We start from the raw sequence: 25,899 nt of genomic DNA, 5'->3' as shown, positions 1-25,899 counted from the left end.
AAAATGGATATTCATAGCATAAGAGTCGGCAGAATATTCATTTGAGTCAAGCAATCTTTATTAAACATTATTACAGGCCGTCTACCATTTAAGACAGTCCAAAATAGAATTTGAGGTACTTAATCAATAACCATCACCAACTGCCCCAAATCCACCCTGATTCCCAGTGTTCAGGTACTCCTAAGACCTACCATTTAAATGGAACTTTGAGGAAAAACGGAACTTTTCAGAAAATAAATACTAATAGAGTCCGTTTATGAGAAAAAAATATGCACAAAAGTGTCCTCAATTTGCAGTACTTGCATGAAAGAGAATATAAGGGAGTAGATAAGTATAAGGAAAAAAACCTTCAGCTGGAGGATTCAAAAGTGTTCGTTAAGCAGAGGTGTCCGCAAGAAGAGGTTTTACAGTACATGTTATATCGGTGGAGAGGTCCCAGACTGACTTCAGCACATTCTCTACATGTTCTACAGCCTACTGAGTTACGTATACTCTATCTGCTAGCATCGAAGGTACACATAGCATAAAACCTAGACTCGCAGTAAATTTTGCGGTCCGCGTCGTCATGGATAAGGGGCTAACGAGCAGCCCATACCTTTGAATAGGAGTTTGCTCCTGCAGCGGTGAGAATTTCGGAAACCCCTTAAACTGCCAAATGAGAAAATTGCCGGGCTCCCTGGGAGCGTCTCGTGGCAGTCAGGGTATAATGTGGATTGGTAATAGTAGGTCAGGAGGAAGGAAATAACAATATTTGGGGATAAATAAGAGCTTCTCTGAGCCCTCGGACCCCGGGGACGAATAGCTCTGCCTCACAGTGAGCGTGATGCATATCTTAATGTAAGGATTAACGGGAGGGGCTGGGAACATGGAAGAAGGGTTTTGCAAATGGGGGACACTATGACCGAGGGCGGGGGGGGCGAGACGAAGGAAAGGGTGACAAAAGACGGTCGCGTGGGAGGGCAGACGGAAAATTAGGCTGCTGCGGCGAGAAACTAGTAGGGTACGAAATCGAAGTCTGTAAACCTAGTAGAAATGATGTAGTACGATGAAGTTGATGAACGTATGTGATAATTACCATGAGCGCCGATATTTCCCTGACTGGAATTATTTTAACTCAAATAATACTAGAAATAAGTGTTGACTATCCTATTAATAGACAAGGAAACAATTGAAATAAGCCCGCAGATAAATAAAAGAAAAGGCTTTCATTTACCCTAGAACAACACAAATTAATTCCGCGTCAAGCTAGTGTAATAAATGATTTAAATAATCTCCTCATTAATATATTTATTTACACTGGAACCCATAGTACTTTAGAATAGCGGGGTAAAACGTCTTCTATATGAGGTACTTGGCTTAGTTTATCCATAAAACGCTTTCCAAATGAACATAAGTTTTACAAATACGAAGGACACGATCACAAAAGTCAAATTACGAATTTCGAGCATAGTTTCAGGCTTTCCAGTTTTTTAAAAGGAATTTTTTAAAAACTGTTTAATGCGAGTGCTTACTCTGATTTTGAAAATTAACGCATACTTAACATGAAGATTGAAATGGAATGCCTTGAAGAAATAATTCGTTCCCCTCCGGATGAAGACAAAATATACAATCTCGTATGACTGGCAAAAGTGTGTCTTGATGTCTTCCTACTCATTCGCAAAAAAACTATCAATCAATTATGTACGAGATATTTTATCTGTAGACGAGAAGAACATGATATTTCCCATTTCTCTTACTATCTATCACGCAATATTATGGATGAGAATGGCTGTCAGAGAACGCCATCAACGAGGCTAAGTCATCTCCTAAACATGGATGGCGCATTCGCAGATAATATAAAAGGGGAAAAATCTCAGTAGTAATGGAGACTGAGTAGGGAGTTACTTATGAAACATCCTGTTTGTACGTATATACAGAGGGGGGGGGGGGGTAGCAAGGATATGGCGGAAATAACAATTGGGGATGAGGTTGAATAGCGGATGGAGGGATGTGATTGATAGGATTAAATATTGCAGTTGGGGGAGGGATTGACTCTCGCGCGAATAGAGAATGATTGGAAGAGGAAGAGCCCCAGGGCAGGAGGACACACACACACGCATGCATATGACGGTGAGGGAGAGGCTGTGGTGGACTGGGGATGGAGAAATCCCAACAGTCCACAATCGAACATTATTCTCTCACATCGATGATCGACGGGAATGTTGAATAGCGATATTCCACTGCCAATACTTGGCTTCATGTTAATGCCGACGTTTGTCTGCTCGGGCAACTTGCTCATTACCTATCCATTGTATTAACCCTGGCCGCTGACGTTGGTAGTCATAATATGATTTAAACTTGAAAATTTCATTTTTAAAATACGTAAAAACTTTCCACTCAATCATAACTATTGTGGTAGCGACATATTTCGCTATTAAAATTTACAGCACAAAAGAGCACGTTGTTTCTTTTCTGAACAGAACATATTTTCTTTTAGTTTAAATTGTTCTTGAACAGAACTGAAAATTTATACATTTTTTATGTTATTTAGAAGTAAAATCGGGTAAAAATGCGTTAATCAATGTCAACATAAATAAACTCATAAAAATTCGTGGAGTTGACGTCAGTCGTCGTTAACCCCGTGGATGCTATGCAAATTGCTCAGATGAATTAGAATACCAATAGAGATGGCGCCATTGTGGATGCTGGAATGAGATCTAAGATGCCGTGTTCTGGGTTTGGAATGGAACAGTCCGAATCAGACACAGCACCTATGCAAGAGGACACTTTTCATTTTATTATAACTTGCTCCTATGAGCTAACATTTGTGGGCAGGGATACAAGTTCAATACGAAAACGTATAATCAGGTACAAATTACATCAAGAAATACTATTCGTTCAGCTTAGTAGCCTGCATACAGAACTAAGGGCAATCAAATGAGAATTATCACAACCGTACTTTATATCCCCCCACGTCGAAGAAGTCTGTCTTTCGGCTCTTCTTCCCCAGTGTAACTTTCGAAAAAACATTTATTTCGTTATCTTTTCTGTCAACGCCATGGTTCAAAAACTTTAATTTTGTAGCGTCCGCCCCGGCCTCTCTCGTGAGACGGGGGTCGAACTTGGCTTTGCCGTGTGAGTTCTTGCCTTTGGGTGCAGGAAGCAATGAAGTGGTTTAAGCTGTACTTTGTGAACAAATTGGAAAAGGCTCTTTACCTTTGGGTCCCCTCGAGAAGCGTTACGCGGGCGACGATCGCGGAGGCGGATTGAAGGCTGGCTTTCGGCGGGGCTGCGACTCTCGGACTGAGTGTGAGTTCACGCCCTTCCTTATGAGGATTGCGCCCTGGGAAAAAGGTACTTCTGCCGACAGAGTTTCGAAATACGGCACGGAGGAGACGGGAGATTTCTGATCGTCTAACTCGACCTCTGCTCGCGGTTCACGTCCCGGCGGTCACTCCCCAACACCAACTGACTTCCTTCAGATTTTGAGGGTTTTTATACCCAAAATCTTGGCCTCCCAGGTCTTATCACCCCCCAAAAGTTGACATATAGGATTAAGCTAGGAAGTGGAGTGTTTGGTGCAACAACTCCATGTCGTTGAGGTGTCCCTCTTCCCGTATTCTCTAAGTGTATTTTTGTTGCCGTATTTCACTTTCGCTTTCCTTGCCTTAAGCCGTCCTCCACCTCCGCCTCCCTCACGCGGTCGAGTGGGTGTAAACACTTCCGTGACCGAATTAGACGAAAATATTCTTTGTCCAAATGTGCGGTCACCACACCACTCCCCGCTGTCTCCAAATTGAGCAGCATCTTTTACGACACTGCTCACATTTTAATTCGTTTTTTTTTGCCTCTCGTGTATGGGTCACCCTCCAGTCAACCGCTTTTCCTCTTTATTCACTTAGTACATATCATATATACATAACATAACCATTTTATTCACGTATCACCACAAAAAAAACAAGGGCCCCCTCTCTCCGGGCTCTCAGTCGAAGGCTCCGTAATTTATTCCGTGTATTCGCCTCTGGACTGCCGACGCTGGCCAGGGCCGAAGCTGTAGCTCTGGCGCCTCCGGATTCTCTACTTTGTTGAACATGAGCGCCAAAAAGGCCCCACGGGGGTCCCGGAAGCGAAGGTATCCCCACACTGCGCCGGAGGGCTCCCTCCAGAGGTGGCTCTCCATCAGCTGGCCGGCCACCTCGATGTCCCGCATCCATTTGCTCGCCATGTACGCTCTTAACCCGTCCACTCGTACCCATGTGCTGTCGAACATCTATTCGCCGTACCGACGCCCCATGAGGAAGGGATGAGACAAGGTACGGGTAGGGTAAATGAGGGCATGAGTGATCCAGGGTGTTTAAGTTGGGTGTGGTGGCGTGGCATGGACCCAAGATTTCGTCGAAGAGAAGAGGAAATGCATATTAGAGCAAAGATTTGGAAAAAAGGGCATAGATACAAGAAGAAAGAAAAGCAATAATCCCCCCTTGATCTGTATAGAAATCACTTTTTCCCCCGGATTTCTTCATTTGTTCCATCACCTTCACACACCATTGATCCCTTGCCTGCTCGTCTCGTATTAATTGTCTGTCCCACACGGGCTCGAACGGTGTTTGAATAACCGCCACCGGGTTACGAGACAATACGTCGGCATTCTGGTGTATTTTCCCGGGCCGATGTTGTATTTTGAAATCATATTCGCTCAGGAGAAGAGACCACCGAGTCAATCTCGACGATGAATCTTTGAGCGAGAATAACCATTTCAAAAGTCTATGATGCGTAACAACTGTAAAGGCCCTCCCGTACACGTAACACCTCATATATCTTACTGCCCAAACTACCCCAAGGCATTCCCTCCCCGTAGCGCTATAATTACACTCTGCTTTATTTAATTTCCGGCTAGCGTAAGCGACTACGTACTCCCCACTGGCATCCTTCTGGGCTAAGACGGCCCCCAATGCTTCCCCGGAAACATCCGTATATATTATAAAAGGTGTCCTGAAATCTGGGTACCGAAGTGCCATTTACATTACATAGAAAGTCTCTCAATGTTGCGAAAGAGGCAACGGCTTTCTGAGTCCATTAAAAGTTCACACCCTTTTTATTGAGCACCGTCTGAGGTTTGGCTATTCGCGCGAACTTCGGAATAAAACGGCGGTAGGTAATATCCATCTATGCCAAAAAATCCTCTGAGTGTCCGTAGGTTATGCGGTGGGGGAAAATTACTGATTGCCCGAATTTTATCGGGATCTGGCTCCACTCCCTTCGATGAAATAATATGCCCTAAATATTTCACAGAATTTTCCAAAAATTTGCATTGGGCGGGCTGTAATGCCAGTCCCGAGGCCCGTAATCGCTCAAAGACCTCCGTTAAGTTAGCCAAATTCTCTCCTGTGTCTCGGCCATGAACAATTATATCATCAAGGTATACGAGACACTTGCTTCCTTTAAGCCCTGATAAGACGGAATCCATTAATCTTTGGAAGGTGCTTGGGCTATTTGCAAGCCCGAAGGGCATCCTGAGATATTCGTAATGCCTCTCGGGTGTCGAGAAAGCAGTTTTTTCTCTATCTCTGGGCTCGACTTCTATCTGCCAATAACCACTGGCCATATCTAACGTGGAAAAATATTTCGCTCCTCCTAGTTGGTCCAGCGTCTCTTGTCTATTTGGCAAGGGGTATTCGTCTCTTCGGGTAATCTGATTGAGTGCGCTAAAGTCTGTGCAAAAACGGAGCTTCTCCTCTCCCTTCTCCGATTTTTTCGCGACTAGCACCACCGGCGCACTCCATTGGGATATAGAATCCTGAATAACTCCTTGCGCGAGCATTTCTGCAATGTGGGTGCGCATTGTCTCCCGCTGCGCCTGTGGAACTCGATATGGTCGTCGAAATATAGGGGCGTGGCTCCCGGTGTGGATTTCGTGGCGTACTCGCGACGTTTTACCCAGCGGATTCCCTTCCCTGTGGAAAACGTCAGCATATTCTAACTAGACTTCCCGCAATCTTCTTCCTTCTTCCCCCGGTAATTTCAAACACTTCTTTTCCAATTCCTCCGGAAGGCTACCCTCCCTCCTAATAGTCCCCTTATGAGTTGCCTCTGGATTTAAAATTCCCGCGTAATTGTTCCCACCACCATATTAACGGGAATTTCTAATTCTTCATTAGAGACATTAATAATTTCACAGGGATTTGATATCCCTCCATTCGGCGCACAATCCCTCTTCCGACCATGATCCCGTGAATAGAAATTTCAACCGGCTCTATCAATAGTGTTTGTTTGCCCCACTCTCCGCTTTTCCCGAGGATTCCCATAGTGATTGCCTCGCTACGCGGGGAAATCCGAGTGGGTTCCTTCAGCCTAACCACCTCGCGAGCGCCGAGGCCCTCGCGGCCTTCTGGACGAAATACGTCGGTCCCGTCCGTAGATTTCCCCTTCCTCTCGCCCCTTTCTCTCTTCCTCCCGCGCTTCAACCCCCGTGTTCTGGCCAAAGACAACTGCTTCCAGAGGGAAGTCTTGTTACCCACTCTCAACACCTCTGTCTTTAGATTTAGACTCGCTTCCATTGTCCGAAGGAGATCTAATTCTAAAATGCCGTCGGCGGGTAATCTCAAGTCCGACCCCAATACCTGAAATTCGTGAAAAACGTGTCCTTTCCTAACCTCACGGGAAGAGTCACAGATCCTATCGTTGCTAGGTGATGGCCGGTGACTCCGCATAGTTGTGTCAAGGGGGGGCGAAGGGGGTGGTGGGGCGGGGGACTTCTTCTCTAATGAGGGACAGCGTGGATCCCGTGTCCATGAGGAGGGTCGCCCGGCTGCCTCCCACCTCGGCGGACACGGTATAACCCGTTGCGTCTGCTCGGCGGGTTGACGGCGCCTCTCTCCTGCTCTCCTTTCAACATCGTCGAGTCCCCTTCGCACGGCGGGGCTGGTGCCCGGAGGGAAGTCCGTTTGGGTGGATGGGGCGTTGTCCTCTCTCCGCCAGAACGCTTCTTCGTGGGACATACGCCGTCTCCGTCCCTCCTGGATGGGTCGCATTGGGTGGAGGGGCTCGTGAGCGGACGGGGGGAGGAGGGCCTCCCGCCCGAGGCGGTGGATATTTCCGAGGGGAAAGCTGCTTTGCTCGGCACTCGCGCCTAATATGTCCGGTCCCGTTACAATTAAAGCAACGCATGGGATTTATTTCGAAATCCCTGGTGTAGTGCCCGAATCGTCGGCACTGCTAGCACTGGGACGGCGCGGGTGAAAAGGGCGGTGGCGATGGAGGGAGTCTATCGCGGTTACCAGATGGCGGGGCAGGGCCGGCCTCTAAGCAAAGCGGATTTCTCCCCTGCTCGTCATTCTGCTCCTCAATTTTCGCGAGGCGCACTGCCTCTTGAAAAGTGGAAGGCTCCCGGATTACTACGAATCTCCGGATTCCTTACCTTAGTCCTTGCAGAAACTGCTGCACCATCATCTCCTCCCGCACTTTGGCCCGCCATCGGCGTTCCTCTTGGTCCGCCACAGAGTCTTGTGCCGCTCTTGAGCCCAGAGCTCGTATTCGCTCCGCGTATTTCCTCACCGTTTCGCGACCCTGTCGGCAATCCAATAATTTCCTTAATCTAGCCCCTGGGGTTTCCCGTGCGGCGAATCTTTCCCTGAGTGCATTTTTTAGGGTCTCCCAATTGCTCCCGATTTCGGGCGCGAGCGAATTGACAAAGAGCCTTACCTTCCACTTGACCCTCAGTTTCAACACCATCACTCGATGGGCTGGGCTCCATTGGCCCAAAGTGGCCGCGGTTTCGAGGGTCGTCACAAATTGGACACATTGAAAGAGGCACCTGTGGGCGGAACGGTGGTAGGATCCGGCATTCTTAAATGACTTGTGAAGCACGGCTTACTTATAAAGTACTTCCCGCGAGGTCTCAGTTATTCGTGATACCACCGTAGTGAACACAATGTAAAATTTTGACAAAGAGCCACGATAGGAAACTATCTGGTTAATGAATAGTTACAACCCGGAAAATTATTAAAAATGACCCGAAGACGGAAAGCAGGGGACACGAAACGAGAGGCCCGAAAGTACAGCTTGCAGGCCATTTTATGCTTCCTGCTCCTGTGAGTGAAACCATTCAGGTGTTACAGTGCCCAGACATTTGAGAGAACTCTTCTCACCCGGAGGCAAAGTATCAATCCTGGAATGGGAGTGACCGAGCAACACATTTCAAGAGCAAAATTTCGACCGCCTCAGAGGGCGAAAAAAATTTTTTAATCCACAATCTTCCGAAAAATGAATTCGCCCCATGCAAGCATTTCAATTATCGACACCGCTGCTACCATTTGTATTGTCCGCCCCGGTCTCTCTCGTGAGACGGGGGTCGAACTTGGCTTTGCCGTGTGAGTTCTTGCCATTGGGTGCAGGAAGCAATGAAGTGGTTTAAGCTGTACTTTATGAACAAATTGGAAAAGGCTCTTTACCTTTGGGTCCCCTCGAGAAGCGTTACGCGGGCGACGATCGCGGAGGCGGATTGAAGGCTGGCTTTCGGCGGGGCTGCGACTCTCGGACTGAGTATGAGTTCTCGCCCTTCCTTATGAGGATTGCGCCCTGGGCAAAAGGTACTTCTGCCGACAGAGTTTCGAAATACGGCACGGAGGAGACGGGAGATTTCTGATCGTCTAACTCGACCTCTGCTCACGGTTCACGTCCCGGCGGTCACTCCCCAACATCAACTGACTTCCTTCAGATTTTGAGGATTTTTATACCCAAAATCTTGGCCTCCCAGGTCTTAGCCCCCCCTCCCCCAAGTTGACCTATAGGAGTAACCTAGGAAGTGGAGTGTTTGTTGCAACAACTCCATGTTGTTGAGGTGTCCCTCTTCCCGTATTCTCTAAGTGTATTTTTGTTGCCGTATTTCACTTTCGCTTTCCTTGCCTTATGCCGTCCTCCACCTCCGCCTCCCTCACGCGTTCGAGTGGGTGTAAACACTTCCGTGACCGAATTAGACGAAAATATTCTTTGTCCAAATTTGCGGTCACCACAGTAATTTGATTTGAGTAAGTATGAATATTCATCGGAAAATTTTTCTCTCAATAAAGAATGAGGCCGGCGAATTGCAGGTTACGTGTAACAATGAAGCCATAATTATCTTAGTTTCAATGGCGATATTAGTAAGCCAGTATTGTTTCCCACAGTAAATTTCAGGAATGAGATTTCCTCATCCATTTTGACTTTATTTTAGGTATCGATAAATCTGTTGAACACATATAGATATTAACGAATTAATGAACAAAAAGTGATCAGTTACAATTGCTATGAAAATTTCCAGATGCCACCAATGTGAAGCAAACATTTAGGCCGTTAATTCATTTTAACGTATTTAAATATTTAAAGTAAGATTATCCGGTAAGTAAGTTAGTAAGAGCCTATCCGTTGAAAGATACTGCAAGCATTGGCGTATTCATGGAGTTTAAATATTAAAACTTACCGAATATATCGTATGGGATGATTCGGAATCAGATGCGTCTGGTATTCTCAATTCCGCTGTCCTGGTGTAAGTGAATAGGAAATGCTGTGGGCCTCTGCTTATATGGCATTTGGAGCTACCGTAGACCAAACAAAGGGGGAAAATCTGAAGACGTCATTCCTCACGGATGTTTGTATCACCCATGTATCACGTGTCCCATGATGATTTGCGCCAATAAAATGACCTCTAGAATGAGCATAATAATTTCCGGTCACTCCGGAAAAAGATCGGATAAATAAAAGATATCCGATTCTTAAAACTCCGAAAACATTTTCTTCTATTTCATCAACGGTGAAATCATACGCCAATACAAGTTATTGTTTGACGTAATAGTCCTTTTTCAAGAAAATAATCTCATTTTCAACAGGAAGTTTATTTGTGTGCATACTTTTATATATCTCCCATTGCAACATTTACGGTCTTCTAAGAAAAAACGTCGTTAAATCGCTAATACTAACGTGGGTGTTTGTTGACAATCGCGTGGTACTGCATCCGCTGCGACTGTGATTGCTATTGACGCTTTTTTTGTGCACTTGAAAATTCTTTATTTGCGCAAATCCACTGCCGACGCATGTATGGTTGGACAAACATTAAGACTTTCGGTACCTGGTCGTCATCGTGTCCTAATGCGTGCTCCTCTATTAAACACCCGTGGCTCGCAGGTTATTATGTGTATGTAGATGTAATGTAATCGGCGCGGCGCCCGTGAGCATCTCTCTGGCGCAGACTGTAGTCCAGCAGGACTGAACTTACGCGGCACATCCTACCCTTTATATTTTTGGGGCAATCGTGAGTTTTTCTTGATTAAAAATTCAGTGCTTAAGGACCCACAATGGCGAATTAAAATTTAGCTTGCATGGAATGATCTTGCTTCTAACTTATGAATTCAAAATATAAAAGAGTGCTGCACATTGGAATCAAATTGGTTTCAACCGAGTTGTTTCAAATTGATACTAAAATTTTGCTCTACGACATGGATGTTGTTTTATTTGTCAAAGGCCATTCCTTCAACAAATCAGGAATTCAGCGCAAGATATCTCGCAAGTTTCAATTAGAACCCTTATTTACTATCCATCACGATGATTTTCTATGCTTCAAGGCAATTTTCAGGTTTTTTAAAGCTCTCTCCGTTATTCCCAAAAATACTAATGGTATTTGCAGGGCATTTGGACTATGGCTATTGCAAAAGGAGAGGGGTAAATATCGGGTTCCCAGCCCTACCGGATCAATCCGGCATGTTCATACAAAGATCGGAAATATGTCAGATTCTATATCCAGGCAAGCAGTTGGTTTTGAGCCGTTATCCTAGGCAACGAGGGGTTTTTCCTACCTCTCGACCAAGAACATTTGAGTTTTGAGGCCGCATGGTGATAGAGGACTTCGAGGGATTACCATACGGATGCATCTACCTCTATAAAATTAAACTTATACAATACCCCCTTTAAGCTTCCTCAATAGGCGTTTAGCGAGGATTGCAAGGCCACCAGCCGTTAGCAAAAATAGGAAAGGGGGCACCCATTAATTACGTGATTTTGGCTATTTCTAGACATATTTTGCGAGATATGCTGAGATTTGGCTCCGTCCCCTCCCTCCATCTCACGGGAGATTTTACCCTTCGATCTAGGGTTAAAAATGCGTATTTTCAGCGTAAATACGTTAGTTTATACTTCATTGCGATGGATTTATAAAAAAAAACAATTTTATTTCATTATTTATATTTAAATTTAGTCATACACTTTTATTTTCGATTACTTAGATTGCAATTGTACACTGTTTTTCGCGGAAAAATATTGTGATATTTTTCAAGTACGAAACATACACCACTCTTGGCAGGCACGCTCCTGTTAGAAAAATAAGTATTGATCGTATCCCTTGGCTCTCAGAAGATGTTAGGCAAGCTATGATTCGTAAAGATTCTTTACGCAGGCAGTTCCTACGAACTCAGACTATTGCTGAACACAAAAAGTATAAATTCAGTCGTAGCAAGATGAAAAAATGCAGTTCAGTGCGAAGGCATGCAATTTTTCCCGTAATGAACTTAATATTCCCGTGAAGAATAGATTTCCTCTTGATACGTTTGTTTCGCCCGACGGATTGGAGGAGCTAAAAGTCGACGACGTTTTTGGCAAAAGTTGCGTTAAACAAGCATAATAAAGTAATAATAAACTATACTTCCCACATTTTACTTCTGACGTATTTGTAAAATATATATCTATGGTGGGCTCAAATTCAACGGGATTAGATGAAACCAGTATTAAATTGAGTGTAAAAATCCTCTAATTAGCAATTCAAACGTCAATTTCCATCTTTATTTGCTCGTCAAATTACTATACTTATCACACTATGGAAACCTGCTCTCATTCAGCTCCTCAAGAAGAAAGCTAACACTGTTGCAATGCTAGATTTCCGATCAATTACAATGATATGTGCATAATCAATTCCCCTTGAGAGGTTTGTGTGCTACTGTATCATAGAAACTTTTCCTACAGAAACTTGTTTAAATAATTTACATTTTGGTTTTCGAAAAGGTTACAGTACTAAAACCGCTTAGATGAAAATAAGAGGTGATAGAAGAGCTTCAAAAGAGCAGCAAGAAATCAGTGTACTTGATTCTCTTTGATTTCCGTAAAGCTTTTAACTGTGTCAACCACGATATACTTTTCAGGTGACTGACTCATTTGAAACTATCCACTTCTATTTTTAATTGGTTCCACATGTATTAAAGTCAGCCGATGCAAACGATGAATGACAGGGAAAATAGGTCACGCTCGAATTTATTTGTACCCCAAGGGTCATTAAGTGGGCCATTGCTCTTTCTTAGTTACATTCATGTCTTACAGATAACATACACCACTGGTACGCGGATGACCTACAGATTTATATGGATTGCGAATACAATGAGATATTAACGTCCATTGCTAGAATTAATGAAGACATAGTATCTTCTAAATGTGAATGGGCCGCCGCGCCGGAATTTTACAAAATCTTCGCTCAAAGAAAACAAAAAGTAATATAATTCCTAAAAATAAGAGACACCATGAGTAGTATATGTAGATAGACCAGGTGGATAGGCCATTTCATAAGACATAGCCATTATGTGAGGAATGTAATGAGGTCAAAATTGGATATTCGTTCATCTTTGATACACCATTCTTCTTTAGTAATATTCTTGACAAGACTGAATTGACGGTTACAAAAAAGCACACAAAGTAATTGAAAAAATTGAAACACTTGGGAATTGAAGCATCTGGGATCAATATGGCTTCCCTACAGCTCAGAATAATAATCGTATTATGGAATGTGGAAAAAAGCATTGAAACATTACGATTATTAATTTCACGTAGAAAACTCGGTTCGAGACCCTTTAGGGCAATGGGACTAGAACAAGTAATACATAAGACCGCAGTTAACGAATGTGAATAAGAAATACTAAGACAAAATTCAATAACTCTTGGTTTACTTTGAGGTATTCCAATATAAGTTTTTCCTGGATGTACACAAATACTTAGACCACTTATTTTTTATCAGAGCGCGACCCGGGTTTCAATGAATTATCTTCAAATTATGATTTGTTTATCTTATTATTGTTACCTAGTTACTTGATGAATTTTAAAACGGACGCCAGAATAGGGGAAAAGGATATTCATTATTAAGAGTACTGCCCTGACTTTCGATAATTTTTAAAATTTCTAAGTGTTCCCCAGAGTCAAGTTCACGGCGGTCATTGCAAAATTTTAAAATATTTATTTTAAAATCGCTTCTATGGCAGTTGCATATTAAGTATTTAGCAAAATCACTTTTTTCATCTTTGTTATGCTTGTAAGCCCTTACATGTTCTTTCTTCCTGATTTCAAAACTTCTTCCTGTCTGTTCCACGTATACACCATTGCAATTGCTGCATTTCAATGAATATACTCCACATCTATCCAATTGGTCTATCTGATCCTTACATTTAACGATCAGTCTCCTTAGAGTGGCATAAGGTTTAGAATGCGGAATTTGTCTTTGGGTAAATGATGAGCCATTTTCAGAGAAAGTGCATCGAGGTACGTCACTGTGCACCACTGCTTCTTATTATCCTCGTCCGCCGAAAACATTTGGTCGATACTTTGTGGATAAGATGATGATAATTCGTTGAAACCCGGGTCGCGCTCTGATAACATAAGTGGTATAAGTAATTGTGTATATCCAGGAAAAACTTAATACCAAGACAACCTGAAAGACCAAGGGTGGGGTATGTTTGGGGCGGAGGTTATGGCCGGCTGGCAGAGAACACCGTATGAGGTCATTAATATGTACGCTAACGCAGCCTCTCCGCTCTTGGTTCTCAAGTCCAGAGAAAGAGAAAGAATAAGTATTCTGTTGTTATATCCAACCCTTCTTTTTTCCATTATTTCACTCTACTGTGCGAGGTTGCGCCTTCTCTTGTTCCCATGAATATGGTATGAAGGCAGCCAAAAAGGCGCGTACCGCCGGAACGAAAAAGAAGGAAGAAGAACAGTTTTTTTTGTTCATTCCGAGCTAAACAAAACACTAAAGAACTCGCGGGCTCCCGCGTCCGAATAAAAACACAGCAAACAAATTTGCGAATGGAGGGAGAAGGAGAAAAAGGCATTTGGGGAAACGGGAAAGAAATGGAGAAAAGGAAATTCATCGAAACGTTGGGCTTTCCTTGCCCCACGTGCCGATTGATCGATGCACACACAACCTGGAAAGATTGTAGGAATATCATTTGCCGGGAAAACATGAGATATTGTAAACAGCTGTTGAACCGTTGGTAAAATGGTTGCACCAATAAAGTTACTAAATTTTTCTACCTAGTTCCTAACAAATAAGTTATATTGTTATCCCTAGGTGTTTCTCGGATGGCTCTTTGCAAAAAAATGAGAAACTCGGCCTATTATATTTCGAAAGCCGCTAAAGTTCATTTTTATATTGCTACCCAAAAAAATAAATTACGAAATGGCCGTAAATTGATGTTTATTTCTTAATAGCTAGCATTCTAAGCCATATAAGTAGTCACTTTGCCCATCAATTTTGCTCGCTCACTAGATAATCTTATATGTTCTTTAGGATAATGAAACTTAATGCGGAATTTTGCCTGAAAATATTATTTTAAGTAGTAAATTTTTTTCCCTGAGTAATTTTTATTTCATGTGCTTCAGAAATTATCTCAAAATGAGATCCATACTCGTGGATACTAAAAGCCTTATAGCAATAATTTTACTTATTTACAAATTATTTTGGATGATTTTCCTTTTTTTCGAAAAAATCTCCGCATTCCGACCGCTTCCTGTTGTTGCAGTTTTTCGGTGTTACGAATAATATTTGTGCATTTTAAATTATAATGGGACTCATAAAATTTCTAAAACATACTTGTTTGCAACAATTTGTAAATGTAGAAGTGTTAGTACTAATATCTAAGAAACTCCTTATTCTCTCAGCTTCGTATTCGAGAAATTTTATTACCTCTGAAATAGAAGCACTCCTTTTTGTGTTTTAGTTTTGGTATTGAGTTAACGCTTTTTATACGCTTAATACCTTAATACCTAGTCATTGAACTGTCTGAAAGTAACAACATATAAATTCAAAATAGGATTTTGACTGTAGTAAAATTCATTCTCTTTCAAGGATTTCTATTGAATAATTGTAAATTCATTGCTTAGGCGTTCAATGATACATATTAGAGCATCTTAAAAGCCTGTGATGATTAATTATATGAAATATGGTAAGAAAAAATGCATTTATTATTCTTCAATAGTACAGATGAAACGTATATCACGTAATATTATCGCGCTTTTAGCTTTGAACATATGTACAGAAGGATAAATAAAAAAAATAGCATTGCATTTGTAGCATGTGTTATGGGATTATTTTATGGTACTTAACATTGCTTTGTTTTTCTTTTCAGGTACGTTTATTCATCTGTTGTGGACTTAGTGTTGGATAATGATTAATACTAGCTTCGGGTATGTACCTACTTCTGATGATTGTTTATGAATTATTAAGTTACTAAAAATAATCTACTGAACTAAATTCTCTCATAATTTTATAATATTTTGACATTGCAAATTTTCGTATCGCGAAAATAAAGTTTTATTATTTACTTTCTTTTGACACCAAAAACGTCAATATCTTCACCTTTTCTTTGTTATTTACATTTTGGGAGTAAAATTCCTTGCTTTTGTATCTCTTGTATTCTGGTATACAACTTATTTGATTATTCGAAAGATGTTTTTTCTGGCGTATTCCTGAGTAATTCCTGTAATCGTTGTGGTTACAGGCGGATGTAGGGGTGGAGGGTGGGGCACGGGGGCACGTGTCCCCCCCAGAAGCTTAGAAGTTAATGTAGACGTTGCACGCAAAAGACGTAAAAAGCGCGTGTCCCCCCCCAGACGCTTTAAACAATTGAAAAGATTTTTAATACAGTTATCATTACGTTCTTTGTATGTTGTGTTTTATGGAGTCTCAATCATTTAATCTACTATTAATAACTTTCATATCAAAATATAGGGAACATTTTCTGCCGCAATTTGTATATTTTGTTTTTGATCTCAAATATGAGGAGACCTGTCAGACCCTTGTGCCACCCCCAAGAAAAAAAAATCCTGGATCCCCCCGTGGTTGGGGTGTTGAACGAGTTAATTGATGCATTATTCATTCGTATTTTTCGTATAAAATTCCTCCCACTCTCCTCTCCTTTTATTTCTTTCTCTTCTCAATCTCCGTTTTTCACAGTAATATTTAAATCTTTCTTGGATAATTCATATTTTGAATTTTTGGGAATTTTGTTTTCGGTGATAACCGGCATATATCTCTTTTTAACGTCCTCCCTTTTTGGAACCGAAAATTCGGAAAAGAAGACGTAATCAGTTCGATCCACACTTATGAAAATTTATTTTCTGCCATGGTTTCGACACTGTTAATCTGATGATGACGTAATATTTTGAAAAACCAGGATCAGAAATAATGTTTCAATGCGGAACGTAGGTATCAAGTGAATTTTATTTGCATGAATATTCGGCACTTATCCCGAGCCACGGATACCTATGCTATTACACCAGGTTATTTTCTCGACAGTGTGTGTGATAACATCTTTGAAAGGGTCCCCTTGAGTCACTTTTTGCCATTACTTCGAGTAATGCTTCCCGTGCCTATCTGAGGCAGAAACAGGGATTTCCATTGCCATAGTGCCATAGGCCATTGGCTACCAAAAAAAAACAATTTGGTATGCAGTGCGAATCAAATGACTTAATAATGTTGCATAGAAACTTTTTTTGTTCTGAGCCAGGGTTTCGACTAGTGTATGGTCATTATCAAGATAATGACTTGGTAATAATTTATAATGACTTTATACTAGTCGTAACTCTGGGCCGGAACAATAAAAGGTTTTGCGGGACATTACTATAAGGTATTTTGAATAACTATTCTATGCGTTCTGACGATAATCCCTACGAAGCACCGTAAACCCATATGCGTTAAATTTATTTGGGGATTCTTTATTCCATCTTACTGTGGAAAGTCTGACATTACCTCGGGATCCTGAGTTATCATGAAATGAATATCAAATGATATTCAAGTATGAAAATTCGCAATGGATCTATGGTAATTAACTGCAGTGCGAGAGGTTTTTATATGAATGTAATCAGTTGGATTACTGTTAAGTAACTAAAGGTTACTGTTGCAATACCAATGTGGATTTAAAAATGAACTTGAGTCAAGTGGACGAACAAATCATTTTTAGAACATAAAATTTATACCAATATTATAAGTATACCGATAAGTTAATATATTTTACTTCATACCTTTACGAATATTTTTTTATTCCGTTACTAGCGTTACTATAGCTAGTACTAGCGTTAAATACGGACAAAAATGTATTTAAATAATATTTCCAAGGAATTTACGAATGCTAGTGTTATACTGTGAATCTTGTTGGAAACCATCCCCGTTGTGGGAGCGTACATGAAAGTAAACAATTTTTATCTGTTTAATACGAGTAAATTCTTATTTGTGTAAACAGATTGAGTTTATGAAATGTGAGTGATGACTCACGAAGCCAGTGCCAAGGACGTTATCGTCTTCAGGTTTCCTCTAGATTAATACCTAATACGTAGTACTTTTCATAAATAAATCACGTTATAAAGGCATATCGGAGAGAAATTTGCAATAACCAGGGTATCCAAAATAACAGATGAGTTGAAAAAACGAGCTATTTACTATTTGATCAAACAAGGTCCAAGAAAATATCCAGGACAGTAAAAGCATGTGGTCTTTCCACATTCACTGCGGTATTGACTCTTTCTTAGAACCCTTAGAACCGAGAGCTTTAAAGACGCCTATTCCATTTGCCCTTCGAACAGACCAAGTGCTGTGAGCTTATCGGGACGGTCATACCGCTTCTACGGCAAATACACCCACGCAGATTTTTTTGTAAAAACCTCTTTGCATAGGGTCTAGTGCAATGAGCCGATATCACTGAGCATATTGGCAAAAAAACAGAAAAAGCATACTGGGAGCATGCGACACACCGGAGGGTAGGAGGAAAAGAAAAATTTAAAGCCGTTTCAGTTGGACATTTAGTCAGTGCAAGAGTATTTCTAAATGCGGGACGAACAGCAACAGCAACAAAGTTGGCGACCTGGATTTGGCTCTCTCTCCTGTCTCGTATTTGCTCACGTCGTGTAATGTGACAACAAAAGGTATCGTTCAAAGCGCAGTAATTTCTGGAGGCAAGGTTAAAAAAAAACACACGGCAGGCTTATATGGCAGCGGGAGTGGAAGGCTGCCGCTTATAATTTTCTAGATACACAATCATTTCCGCAAGAGAGCGTGATTGGTAAAAAGGCAATGGAAGAAGTAAAAAAAGGCCGGATACACAGTGGGCACATAAAGAATAGAATAAAAAAGGAATCAAGTTCTCTCTATATATTGTCGTCAAATGATACGAGTCCGTCAAAATGGATGTGTTCTTACGCCCAGTTCGCGCCGCTTTCGTTGCATGTTTGTAGCGACGTACGTCCGTTCTTATGGACTCCCTTCCACATCTAGTTCTCCCTGAAAATGTTCCCAATCGAACCCAAGTTAGCACTGAAGCAGTGTCACGTGAAACACTGTCTTCAACGATTTTTCCCGCTGCGTTGATATGAGCCTACCGCATTCAGATTGTCTTGATTCTAGCCGGTGCTTTCACTATGATCAAATCGTTGCAATCTTGCTATTGAGCAGAAAATAGAAGCGGGTTCCGGATCGGTATATATGACTTTATGAGCTTATTTTGAAAATACATAATTTTGGATGCGCTCTATACTTTTCAGAAAATAAAGCACACAAAAAATAATCCGAGAAATCGCTTTTTGATGCGAATTTATAAATCTCAGGCAGATAAGCAAATTGGCAGAGAGTTCAGTGATTGTAAGAAAGGAAAGCCCGAGGGAATAAAATACTTAATTGGGTCGTACACAAGGAGCCGAGACGTAAATTAATTAAAAAAATATTCGGTTGAAAGAGTGAAGAGATTAGTTGAGACAAAAACAAATTTTTCTTATTCAGTCATACCGCCATAAGTATGAAATAGAATAATGAACGCGACAGTGACCGCCTACTTATCATTAGTTCGGGACGTTATTAGATATTTCCCATATGCTTGTTTGCTAGCCCTGAATTCTGGTCTTAGGTGCAGTCAGACAGTGATTTTGTATTTAAGTAAAACAAGACTCTCTCGTTTGCACATAATTTAAATGAATTCGATGGGCTACAAATTTTCCTCTAATCACTTTTTTAACTTTCGAGCAATTTCACTCCTTAAAAGTAGTTAAGGAAAATGTATAGGTTCGCTGTGGCCTGTTAGAATCTTAGCCTTTGCACAAAATAGCTCGTTCTTTAAGTGTATTTAATACGGCTGTTCTCGCCTTATATGCACGACAGCCACACTTTCGGAAGCTAGCTGCATCCTAGGAGTATTCACTGGGAGGAAGTGGTAGCCTAAAGGTAATCAATCTAAGTCTACTAGACGTTGAAGGAAGGCTGACATCATTTCCGCACGTACGAAGTCCCATGAAAGTTTGGAAGGGGTCTCGTCACCACTCTAACCCGATTTTTCTCTCTTTCCCTTATCTATTTCCTCCTGCACTCCGCACCACCATCAACCGATCTCCTTGCTATACACTCCGTCATAACTTTTGGGTCCTTCTTTAGTTCTTTTATGAGGCCTTACTGCTTGAAAGTGAAGCCGGCAGCAGCCTTTTTACCGTTGCTGCCGCCATTGTAATCTGCTCCGTAATCCCATCAACGTGCATGTTTATACAATTGGTAATTTTTCAATATTTATCAGAGACTGCGGAAGAATTCAGACAATAATACACGTGAAAGAAAATAAATTCCTCAAGGCCGCGCTCTTTGCTGGGCAAAAATAGTGGAGGGGTGTTTGGGAAGTTAGAAGGATGACAGTGGGATGATACTTAACGATTTAAACTGAAACACAGTAAAACTAGCCATAGTGCAAGCTCACTCACTCACCTGGAAGATTTGCCAAGGGTAACAAGATCCGCGTATCAATCCGCGTAAGGTTTCAATCACACACCCAATCAAGTTTAATACATTCAATCAACGTAATGATTTGTTATTACTTCTGACAAGCTGCTAAACAAATTTTTATTATTAAGTTACATAAGTATTAAATGAAAATAGAGATGATACTTTTCCATAGGTTTATTTAAAGTACGACGCGTTTCGACTGTTAGGTCATTATCAAGTACAATGAGAATAAGTTAGTCACGGAGCTGTATTTGTAGAGAACGGATGGGTGGCAGGTGGAAGGGGGAGTTTGGGAGAGTTATGCGTCATAACTCTTATGGGTGGGCGTTATGGGTGGTGCGCTTTGGGAATGGTATGGCAAGGAGTGGGGATTGTCAAAAAAATATTTGTTCGTTCATAAGATAAATGCCTCCTCCTTGCACAATTTCTAGTTTTTCCAAATCGTCCAGTCTTCGGCCTTTCTTCTCCACGTGGACGACCTCCGGGTCAAAATCACACGAATTTTTATCTTCGAGGAGATGTTTCGCCACGAGAGAGGTGGTATCTCCTTTCTCCCAGCATTCTCTCTGCTCCTGCACACGTGTTTCGAAGCTCCTGCCCGTCTGACCGATGTACACTTTATTACAATCCTTGCTCTTTAAACCCCTGATTGTTTAAGGCGAGGAATCCTATCTTTCATCACTACATTTCGCCTGCTTCTGTTACTTTTATTAAGTTACATATTAAACTGACTTTCATAGTGCCTTTGTTGATAAAGGAATTTCGTAGTGTCAGAAGAGAAAATATTGCGTTTTCGTTGCCATATTTATCACAAGAGCGAGAGTACTTGTGCTTCTCCCTAGGTAGAACAGTGGGGCGGTAAACCTCTGCAGTTCCGCTCTCTTCCCTTTCTTTAGCTTTCGCGTCGTATCTTCCCACTTCTTTTCTCTTTCCTTCGCCGAAATATCTCCATCCCCTCCACTTCCTTACCTTTTCTTTCCCTTGATCGACACTATCCACGTCTTCACACAATCAATCCGTTGTCCGTGTCAGACTCACGAAAGGGGGAGGGGGTCAAATCCATATAGATCTCGGCATCGACGAGACGGCAGTTGGCTGAACGACTGCGAATCATTCCAAGAGCATTCGAAGAAAGGCAAAGATACGGACTTGAGTCAATGCAGAGGATAGGTTCAGATTAGAGAATTTGGTGTATATTATTGTGATTATATTTGATTGTTAAAAAGTAATATTTGTGGATTTGTCTACAATATTTGCTTTTAAATATTCAATGTTCTCTAAATATCAATTTTAAAAAGAAAAATGCCAGGGAAACGACTAATTAAGTCAGAGAAATGTCAGGCATAACGTTTTCGGCAAATTTGAAACAGATATTACTATGCCTATCTCTCCAGGAAGTTTGATTGCCATGGTGCTGGCTGCGGCAAAGAGAACGAGGGCTCAAGGGGAGCCCTTCGAGGATACAACACACCGGGGTCGGGAACCAAGTCAGAGACTTATACGCCCCATCATCCGGGGAGGGGATGGAGAGGAAGGGAAAAGGAAAGAGGCGCCGCCGCGATAGGATCCCGTTGACGCCTCTAGGGTAGGATAGAGTTGGAAGGGATGGGACGGGGAAAAACACCTTAACGATATAGAAGCGAGAAGGGCATACTAGCTAGTGAAACCAGGCGAAGCCATTACTTTGACAGCGATTTTAGAGGATTATCTCATGAGGAAAAATAATTCAACGATCAAATCGCTAGATCTGGGTGGCTGCGGCAGTGAATATGTTGCCCTTTGCGCGGATGCTGGTCAATTGATGGACTTGGTTGTGTGAGGGAAACTATTCATGTCCTCTGACCGTGTGCTGCACGTTGGGGAAGGAATTCATCGCACGTGCAAGGGTAGGTGATCGATGTCTTAATTGGCGCCGGATTTCTCGATTTAATCTTATGCTGTCATCCTATTATATTCAGGGTATATTAATTTGACCCTAAAGTTATTCATTTTCAGATACTACCCCGTCGGTTGATGTGGCGATATACATTATTCCCTAATGAGTCCCTCTTCTCGCTCTCGTCCCATAATATTGAACTTGGCTCCGAAAAAGTGTGTAGTTTTTTTCTCCAACCCGTCTATGGTTACCTACCTCAAATGATAACCTCTACTGATCCCACTTCAAGGAGAGAACTTTTGTGCAAACTATTTTCATGGTTTCGTAACTTTTTCTAACGGGAGCAGCAGCTGAAAAAAAGGCAGTCAAGAGAGAGCAGGTGGATGAAAAAAGTGTTCAGTTGAGGATTCTCCCTGGAGGCCTGAATCACGTGCACGGTTATACGTGAACAGGAGTTCTAATGCCCTGCGCCCGTGTTCATCTGCCTTGTACTAGCCCGCAATCTGCGGCGTGTGGCTGGGAGAATTCGGGTACCAGTGGTTAACCTATAAAAATATTCAGGCAATGGAAGCTCCACAAAATTCACTAATTCTTGATTTACTTTGTGATATTCCATTATAAGTTTTCCTGGATATCAAGCAATTACTTATACCTATAAAATTCGAGGAATCAAGCGAGATGGAGTGGAATTGATTCATAATGAAAGATGATTTGCAACTTTCTACAAAAATAAATTTCATCCAGGATCATAATTTCCGCCTGAAGATGATGATAATTCATTGAAACCCGGGTCGCGCTCTGATACAAAATAAGTGGTATAAGTAATTCATAATGAAAGATGATTTGCAATTTTCCACAAAAATAAATTTAATCCAGGATTAAATTTATTTTTAAACGTTGGCCGGGGGATGCAGCAGAGCAAGAGGGTACGTGCGAGGGAGGAGAAGGGGTTGGTGGGTAAGGAGTGCCACACTTTCCCTGGCTCGACCACCGAGTGTTCTCTGGATTAAGGAGAGGGCAGACGTTTTTCTTTTCTTCCTTCCTTGAGGGTTCGGTGGAGATCAATAAATGATTTTGTCTCTCCCTCGTAGCTTGGTGATGGTATGCGTGATTGTTGGTGAGGTCGAATTGGAAGAAAGAGATTAGAACAAGGGCGAGGAATCGGCTTTTGCCCGTAACCGATTTCGGGTGGTTGGTCTAGGGTAGCGAGGAGGAAGGAGCGAATTGGTTTAAAGGGTTTACTCTTGTCGAGTGAAGGGATGAAGGTGTGTAGATGGGGTAGAGAGATTGGAGGGGGTTGGGTCAGGAGGTCCAAGGTGAGTGAGATGGAAGGTTTTTGCAAAGGATGGAATCGTATATTTTTCAGAATTTCTATGGCCAGTTTTGCTGAGTGAAGGAAAGGAAACCAATTTTCGGATGAAATGGATAGTCGATATCACTTTTCGGTTTCCAATTGGTCTCCGAAAGGACACAAGGTATGTTAAGGACGCTTCTCTGAGCCGAATAGCCTTGTAACTCGCCTCATGGTTCAGATCCTAGATATCGAATTGCACCATATCAAACGTGTGTGAATGGACCAAGACGTATATTGCGCTGCTAGTAGGCATGTATCTGATGTAACTGAGCTGGTATTGAAACAGGTGAAAAATGTTGGTCGGAAGTACTTTGAAGATTGAGCGACGGAATACTGTCTTGCCCTCAAAGAAGTCTGTTTCTGGCTCATGTTTATTGAAGGTACACTTCATATTGCAGTTTATTGCTATATCATGCACTTCATACTGTAGTTTATTGCTATTGGGTGTGTCAAAAGAGGTTTTGCCTTAGCATTTATATTGTAATCCCCCTCCTATCTATAGTTCTGCATGTCTTTTGCTCACTTTCGCATGGCCAAAAACTTTTGTAAAGGACTATTTGCCTTGCAAAAGTGTTAGATGACCTCATCGTTTACCTTTTAAAAGTATGCTAAGTAGTGATGTTTACTCTATACTGAAATGAGAAATATACCTTATACCTATATATGTATAGGTATAAGGTATAAATATGTATATGTATTGGCTAATTTTTTTACCGATGGTTGATAAATAGTTCCAAAAGTATGTTTTAAGGGTACGTACTTCAATAGAAATCATATTCGAAGGAATTTTGCTTTAATCACAAGGGTAGTATTTTCAATGTCAACATTAAAAATGATTATTTTAATATTTCTAGCAATTTCTCTTTTTGTAAAATTTAAATTAGAATTTTAATTAGTTGAAAAATTCTTCGTGGAATTAAATTTGGTCAGATATCTTCGATACCTTTTCGGTCGCTGTACAGGTTCCACTTATTTTCAAGCTGCCGTTAAACTGTTTATTTTTGGCGCAGGACTTGAATTCATCATTTGAGAGAAGCGCGTATTGAATTCATGGCAGTGTATATCAAGGTAAAGTCAGCTGCCCAATGCAGAACCTACCTCAAAGCTGCCGTCGATTAATCGGCCTGAGAAGGAAATTAAAGTGTCATCACTTAAGCGAACCCTGTGTCCGCCAATTGACGTTCTCTTCAACGACTAGTTGACCATTTGGAACGTGATTAACTGCCTCATTTCCATTTGGGAACCGAATATATCGAGGTGACCGCGATGAACCCCTCTGCTGATAACAGTGGGAAACACAGTTTTGATTGTCTTCGGGGCTGAATTTGTGGACTATGACGGCCGAGAAAGACATTAACCAGTTAATCAATTTTAGATTCTAGTCGTATGTTCGCGTTTTTCCTTCGTGTTAATGTGGTTTCATGTTTCTTTCCTACCTCATAGGAAATTCACGTGGGACGTTCCAAACGTATGCTTAATTTCTTGACCGTCGGCTGTGGTATGCCATTGGTAGTTATTATACGTTGATAGTTGCGTAACAATGCTGAAACCATGGTCAGGAATGAAGTATAAATACACTATCAGAAAGGTATCAAGTGAATTTTCATTTCCTATTTCGTGGTTCCGCAATGTAAAGCCGCAAATGCTAACCCGGCCTTTCTACCATGAATATATAAGTAAGTCAGTCGTGGAATGACAGTTTATTTGTGGAAAAAATAATTAAATTCCAAATTTTGTAATTGAACTTTCTCCCTAGCGTTAACAATTTCATTCATAATTTTTTTTCTAACTTTGGTTTAGCGTTGAAATATATTTACTCGCTTTATATCATTATTGAATATTTATTTTGGAGCTGTAGTTGGATGCTTTAATTTTCAATAAGGAATTACGTTTTGACATTATATCAGTTTCCTTTGCTTCTCAGTTACACGAGAGCTTAATCTTGTATACCAGACATATGAAATTATTCTCATAAGAGATTATTAAATTTGTGCATGGCGCTACAACGAGGAATGATTCTGGTAAATATTCCCAATGATATAAGAGATGGTAGGGTTATTATTCATTCCCCATAGCCCTCAAGCTGGACCAATACACCTAGAGTTGAATTGAGGAGAAAAATATCAAAGTTGAGAGAAACCAAAGAGAGGGAATTGTAAGCTATCAGAGAGCATTATGTGAAAGGGAGCATATCTGAGGGATGGTCCGTATAAAAATTCTTGTCGTGCAAGACTTCGCCCTACTTTTCCCTTACATTAATAATAATCCCAATCTCCATCCTCTCTGCTACCACCGCTGCCTCCCTGCATTCTGCCTTGCCTGGTATTCACAGAGAGCTCAATTGCGATCCCAATGGGGAAAACTAAGATTTTGTCCGTGTGCCGTAAGAAAATATTATCTTATGCTTTCGGATATTCAGAGCTCCCTTTCAAAACTTTCGCGGTAGGTACATTCCCTCAAATGCGCTCGCATCTACGTGCAACTCATTCGTCCTGCAGCGGGAAGAAGGGGGAGAGTAGGGAGAAGATAAACATTCCCCATTTTAATTGACTCCGCGGGAATGGAATTATCGGTTGGGAAGTAGGTATGCGAGTCGAGCTGCGCTATGTAGCGTATCATATCACGCAGCCGTCATTTTTTCCAAAGGGGATTTTATTT

At 41.5% G+C, this 25,899-nt stretch overlaps 1 long non-coding RNA gene across 1 annotated transcript; it reads right to left on the bottom strand.

Annotated features, from left to right (window-relative positions):
* Nucleotides 1-3,894: 3,894 nt before the first annotated feature.
* Nucleotides 3,895-9,499, bottom strand: LOC124160499. Its single transcript, XR_006865170.1, has 2 exons — nt 9,437-9,499; nt 3,895-4,249 (listed from the first exon to the last, which is right to left on the bottom strand). It is a non-coding gene; the product is annotated as an uncharacterized LOC124160499 (long non-coding RNA).
* Between the last annotated feature and the right edge of the window lie 16,400 nt (nt 9,500-25,899).

The sequence above is a fragment of the Ischnura elegans genome, chromosome 6 (assembly GCF_921293095.1).
Source record: "Ischnura elegans chromosome 6, ioIscEleg1.1, whole genome shotgun sequence".
Taxonomy (NCBI): domain Eukaryota; kingdom Metazoa; phylum Arthropoda; class Insecta; order Odonata; family Coenagrionidae; genus Ischnura; species Ischnura elegans.
This window is presented reverse-complemented; position numbering and strand designations above follow the sequence as displayed.